This window comes from Apium graveolens, chromosome 1 (assembly GCF_009905375.1).
Source record: "Apium graveolens cultivar Ventura chromosome 1, ASM990537v1, whole genome shotgun sequence".
Lineage (NCBI taxonomy): Eukaryota > Viridiplantae > Streptophyta > Magnoliopsida > Apiales > Apiaceae > Apium > Apium graveolens.
Genome location: NC_133647.1, coordinates 102,171,529 through 102,177,650, shown reverse-complemented (window position 1 = coordinate 102,177,650; position 6,122 = coordinate 102,171,529). Strand labels below are relative to the sequence as shown.

At 33.2% G+C, this 6,122-nt stretch overlaps 1 long non-coding RNA gene across 2 annotated transcripts; it reads right to left on the bottom strand.

Annotated features, from left to right (window-relative positions):
• Positions 1 to 2,033: 2,033 nt before the first annotated feature.
• LOC141665421 (uncharacterized) lies at positions 2,034 to 5,892 on the bottom strand. Of its 2 annotated transcripts, XR_012552079.1 has the most exons (5): positions 5,599 to 5,892; positions 4,987 to 5,183; positions 3,710 to 4,543; positions 2,634 to 2,708; positions 2,034 to 2,371 (listed from the first exon to the last, which is right to left on the bottom strand). It is a non-coding gene; the product is annotated as an uncharacterized LOC141665421 (long non-coding RNA). The 2 variants fall into 2 exon arrangements; XR_012552078.1 differs by lacking the exon at positions 2,634 to 2,708.
• Between the last annotated feature and the right edge of the window lie 230 nt (positions 5,893 to 6,122).

Sequence of the window (6,122 nt, the reverse complement as noted above, 5' to 3'; positions counted from 1 at the left end):
AATAACGAAACTTGTTAAATTTTAATAATTCATGAACTGGGTAAATAATGTTTCAACATATTGATTCAATTATTAGTATTATCAAACAGAGTTTTAAGTTCGTCTTTCATAGAAAAACTTTAAACTTTCTTCCCGCTAGTGGGTCTATTTGGTCCTCCGAACTAACAACACTGAGTCTAGATCCATTATCCTTTTAGGTCCTTCTCCAATTATAATAACAAGAATTTAAGTAGTATTTTGACAACCAAATGTAGAAACTCATTTTACGCAAAGATCTTCTGAAAGTTTATTAAGAAAAAAATAATTCGAAAACTCGTTTTAAAATTTTGAAAAGCAGACATTTGGTCGTCATTACTATATAAGTTACTCGTTATTCTAATAATCCTCTTAATGAGATATCTAATTAAAGGAACGCACATGTACGGGTCTGTCCACTTCGCTATATTTTCTACTTCTCCTTGGATTCTGCTCGCACTTATTAGTCGACGAAACTTCATTTACTGTTGTATACCATTTTATTCGTAACTCTAACCCAATATTGACGTCTGATACTGTCTTTGATATTCTCGTCGTCGTCCTTGATGTTATGCTTAAAACTAACTAATGCAATTCGACGTTCTGTCTATAGATAAGGTCGCATCTTCTTGCTAATCTTGAGTAGACCTAATATGGTAGAGCTCATTCCTTGCGCGGCGCCCGATAAGTGATAAGAATCTTCTTGCATCGGTGGTGCCTTTGAAACTTACAACTCTGACTCTTCATCCGCTTCCATCAACTCGTTGCCTCCAGCATGGAGCTTGTCCTGTTACCTAATTATAAGTTAAATCATACTAAAACTCACCTAGCTTTCCTTACACAAAATTCTCACAAAAAAAATCAATTGCATTTTTCTTTAAAACCACCTGAAAAGTAGGGTAACATTGCCTGTCTCCGTAAGCTATCAATCCTTTGCAACTAAAAGATCTAGGAACTTAATATATATATATAGCGTTGCTATATTCGCCTTACACTTTTCTCAACAATATCATATCTCACTAATTCCATATCGAATCTGCTAATCCTAATTTGCACTCAATTCGAACTTCAAACGAGTATGCCTAGGTCTTTCCTATCTTATATGACCTACCACTCCTATCTTACTCTCGCCTATTCTTATTTCAGGGACCAATAACTTGTTGCTCTGATAACAACTTGTAACAACCCCAAATCCGGGGTCAAGATTTGGTGTTACTAAACAATCTTTATATAATATAAAATAATATAGAAATGACCCTTTAAATCCGGATCGTTTACAGGTTATGGTATGAAATAAGAATCTATCCTTCTACAATTTATAACAACTAAAATACAAGTTTAAATACATTTGTACTAATTCCCTCGTCTAATTTTCTAACATCTTCATCCTCTTGCAGCGGAGATCTTTCTAACTTCTGTTGTCTATCAAAAGCTATTCACTTTATCCTCATTTGTTTCTGAAAGAATACGAATTTACAAAGTAAGAGTGAGCCAAAAATGTCCAGCAAGTATATAAGTGATTTCCAAGTATCATTATCAAAAGAACTTTTCCGGACAAATCTTTAAATAATTTGTAACATTTCTATTTTTGAAGTAGTTCACTACACCATATTTGACCTGTAGCAACACCAAAAAAAAGTGTTAAAATGACCAAAAAATGTTACCTAAAGCCAAATTATTGGCTATGGTTACACTTTTTAAAAATAAGGGGGTGTTGGATTTGAGCCTGCTACAATAAGGGTCTACGGTTACATTTTTTGAAATTTTGGTAACACCTCTCAATGTGTTACAATATAGTACATATAGTTACATTTTCTATTTCTATGATAACAAATTGAAAATGTAACCACAGTTCTGTTGCAACATACCTAACCCTTTACTAACACCTAAATATGTGTTGGAATAGACTCTTTTGTAACACCATATTTGCTATTGTAACACACAATTCAATCTTTTGGTAATATTTTAATATATCTTATTGTAACATTCTTTTTTAACACTCTGATTTTTTATTTGGTAAATGAGGTCTAAGCCTCGTAAAATATATAAAAGAGAAAGAATTTACACGAGTCACTTCTCAAGAATTTCTCTTAGAACAGGCTCTAAGAAAAACAAAGATAAAAAACAAAAAACAAAAATAAATTACATCAAAAATCAAACCTAACTTAAAATAAGAATTACAAAGCTAAAAGACTTAACCAAAAAGCCCACTAGCAATCTAAAAACAAACACCAGCCCGCCATCTCCAAAAAAGAGAGCCCAAAGACAGCCCACCAGTCCACTCGAACCCAACACTCGGAAATAAACCCTTGCAATAGCATAAATCAAGCAAAATGAAGCAAAACTATATCAGCCCCTATAAACAAACATTTAAACAAATCAGTATTGCAGGGAGGCTGAGAAACCAAGTGCATGAGCAAAACAAGATAAAAAAGTAATTCACTCAACTAATACAACTTATAATGATTATGGAGCCGTTAACTTGACTAATTACATCATTTTTCGTTGAGTTAATGAATACAAAAATAAAAATAGGTCGTGCACGATAACTGTATCTTCATATGCTATTGCGTTCCTTCTTAAATTTGGTTGTAAATACAGTAACCCTTAGAAAACACCTTGATGACTACCAAAGCACCCCCTACGGCATTTGATAATTGTTAAACATCATAGAAAATGAGCAATTACAGAACCTGTAAGCAATGCCAGGTTTATATCAGCTATCGCACAACAAACGCAGGGAGCACCATAAACATTAACTTTTGATCAATCATAATAATTTTAGTGGGTAACTTTGATGAATTAAAATACAACGGAATACATTTGCCAGTTTAGCACACTAGTGTCATAGTACGGGATACTGCTAAAAAATTTTATCTTACAAAATCTCGTACGTTTTGAGAAGAGCATTCAACACTATATTGAAATAATAAAGTTACTATCTTCTTCTCAATTGGAAAATAATATAAGAGAACAATCTTGGGAAGGGCTTTAGAAATGTGATTCCACATTTCTGGTTTTGTAGCTAGCCTTATTTGCTACTACAAAGAAATAAATCCATAGAAAATGTAATTTATGGTGCTTAAATGACAATGTTCACTGCTACAGCACACCGAACCAGGTCTAAATACTTTAACACTATGCAGGTCTGGTTCAGTTTAAAACCAAAGTCAACCTTAAAACAAAACACTAAAGCATCTCTAAATTTAGATATTCACTAAATTTCTATTATAAATAGATATTGATTGCATTCTTAATAAACTTTTTAACCAAATAGAATTTTTACTATTACAGCAGATAAGTTTGGTTTTTGTAAGAAAGAACTTCAACATATCGGATATGCACTCATAGAAACTACAAACTAACGACAACTAAAATTCTTCTAATAAGATAGTTCAATTTATATTAGTTTATTTGTTATAGTCCTCGTAATTATCAAGTGAATGTACTTCAAACTTTTTTTCTGCATGTAATTTATTTACAACTTAATTTTTGACAAAAATATATCCGCTCCCACGGCGGATGGATGGTTACTAACAATCGATTGTTGTGGACCTCTAAATCAGCCAGTTGCTCTAAAACATGCTTTGTATATGAAAAATATCTATTTTTTATTCTGTAGTAGCCATGAATATATTATATATGTGTGTAATATATATCTCTATGAAACAAATTAAATTAAAGAACAACACACCTGTAAACTGCAAAAACTTTGTATATCTGGAAGGCGGAAGCATATTCATAGTAGCTAATTAGTTGTGGAGTGGGTTCGGTCCTCCTGGAACAGTCCGCTCTGACATCCCATAAGTTGGGTCAGTGTGAGGATTGTTGACCGCCAGTGGAGCTTCTTCAGGTAAACGCGATGGAAATGAGGAATGTAATCCTGGTTTCAAATGTGTCGTCGTTCCTTCAGTTGTACTTCTTTTTATACCACGACGGTAGAAACTTTACCAACGAGTCAATGACAGTATCACTGGAGTTTTTGTGGCAGCAGGAGACATGGATAGTTGAGCAGCTTCACTGGGGTATTTCTGATTTTTTTTGACAGGTTAACTGGGGTATTTAAATGTTAACACATTTGTATACTTGTTTTAATGCTAAAATTACAGAACACTTAATTGCTATCATTCGAATGATCTGCTATAATACCCATGTATTATATTACCACTCGAATGTACTCATGGTCTTAAAGCGACCATACATGTCTTCGAGTCCAGGAATTTAAACCAAGCTGCTTCGAGACTTGGTATTAGCCAGGGTTCAAGACTTGGTTAATAAGGGTATTATGGTGAACCGGATCCGATTTAACCGGAACAAAACCGAAACCAAATAATTTGACAAATAATCATACCTGATTAAAAAAAACATTGAACCTCTAAATTTTCAATAGGAAAAATGCAATCATGCACAAACTACACACACAAAATCTAGCCTAAAGAATGAGAATACCAAATTTATACACAAGGTTAACACAAAATAACATACCGACAGTGTCAAGAGCCCGAAGAACCAAGTAGAAAATGCACACCTGCATAGAATGAAACATAAACAAAACATGTAAATCAATGTTTGTGGATATGTCAACTCAAAAATATGATCCACACATTTATACGACATTTATATATATTTATATAATGAAATCACTTTACGCATAAACTCGTATAAATAACCTAATTCTAGATTCTAATGTCAACATTGTCACCTAAAATACAACCTCTTACATGCATCGATAATAATTCACTGCAGAAGATAAGCGGCAGAATGAATCGAATCAGGTAAAACTTACAGCATAAAACATGAGATTTTATTTGATTTCAACATTTTTGACTAAAACACAACAACTAACCCACATCAATAACGATTCACAACATAAACACATCCAACTGCACAAATTGAAACAAACACGAGCACGAAATGATACGATACAAGATAAGGACGCATATTAAGGGAATCAAATAGAGCAAAACGTACAGCATCACGAAGCTGAGGATCGAGCTGTTGAATAATGAGACCGAAGCTTCTAGAAACCTTATGAAGCATAGAGTAATAGAACGCCTAGTGTGGCTCAGGTGGGATCTTTTTCTCAGCGTGTTTAGCAGCATATTTAAGCTTTAACAATGGATAAAAATCATCAGGATGCTTTAATACAGCTCCTAAACTTCCCATTCCTAACAAATTCGAGATCACAAATTATTATTTTCAAGATAACAAAAAAAATGGCAGAGTATTGAGTTAGGTCTTATATAATGCTAATATGCGTGCAGAGAAATACATGGGTTGAAAAATTAAAAAAAAAAAAACTACAATTATAGATATACAAGTGATTATGTGCATAGGTATATACAATTGAAGAAATTAATCAAGTATCTTGTCCTCTCTCTACAAGCTCTGAGTGGATTGCTTTGGTCTTCTTTAATCAGGTGCAAAACTTAATTTTTAGAAAGATATTAGTAAAATCGATATAAATGAACATAAATTATAAATATATGAGCACAAATAGAAGACAAAATAAGAAGACATATATACACACACGAGAGCACAAGAAGACATACACCAAAATTGGAGAATAAAATAAGACCGTACCTACTGAATCAAACAAGAAGAAAGCCACAAATATCAGAAGAAAGCGATTGCTAGAACCCATTTGAGAAGAAAGCCCCAATTTCTACCAACTCTAATTACTAGAACCCTAATCTACTCCAAGACCTTAATTAGAATCTTCGGGATCTAACAGCGACTGAGAAGGTAATTTAGAACCCTAATTTAGAACCCATTGACCCCGACATCGATCCCATTCGAGAGTGTTAGGTTTGAGATCGTCTTTTAACTGGGTGTTTTGGATAAGTGAGGGTATAATTGTGAGTGTATTATAACAGTATAAGTGAGAGTGTTTATATTTGAGCGGGTCAAAATTTTAGAATTGGGCCGCTTAAAATTTGGTCAAAATTTGGCCAAAATTTGCCCACCATTACAATACCGCCAAAATATTTAGTTTAATGGTAACATTAATTGAGTATCAATTCTAACACAATATTTTGTGTTACAATAGCAATTTCATCATGTCTATGGTAACATCGAGTATCCTCTACTGTAACACAAAAAAAAAA